Consider the following 295-nt stretch of genomic DNA (forward strand, 5'->3'; position numbering starts at 1 on the left):
GCCCCCGCGCCCCGGGCGGGGCCCCCCCCCCCCACCGCCCCCCGGGTTTGGGAGCCTTCGTGCCCCCCCCGCTGCCACTTGGGGCACAGCGCCAGGACCCCCCAGGGGGGTTGGGGATCCCCCCAAGGGATCAGGGATCCCCTCAGGGTCTGGGATCCCCCTGCAGCCCCCTACGTTTGGGGGGGGGATGACCCCCATGGGGCTGCAGGTCCTCTGTAGGGTGGGGGACCCCCCCATGGTATTGGGGAGCCCCCAGGGGGTTGGGGATTCCCCCCTGCAGCCCCGCGGCACTGGG

The 295-nt window shown here is 75.6% G+C and overlaps 1 protein-coding gene across 1 annotated transcript in view; it reads left to right on the plus strand.

Annotated features, from left to right (window-relative positions):
* LOC104834893 (neurexin-2-like) overlaps positions 1 to 295 on the plus strand; it is a 33002-nt gene that overhangs the window by 18351 nt on the left and 14356 nt on the right. The window lies entirely within an intron of this gene.

The sequence above is a fragment of the Haliaeetus leucocephalus genome, unplaced genomic scaffold (assembly GCF_000737465.1).
Source record: "Haliaeetus leucocephalus isolate CR32 unplaced genomic scaffold, Haliaeetus_leucocephalus-4.0 Scaffold343, whole genome shotgun sequence".
Classification (NCBI taxonomy): domain Eukaryota; kingdom Metazoa; phylum Chordata; class Aves; order Accipitriformes; family Accipitridae; genus Haliaeetus; species Haliaeetus leucocephalus.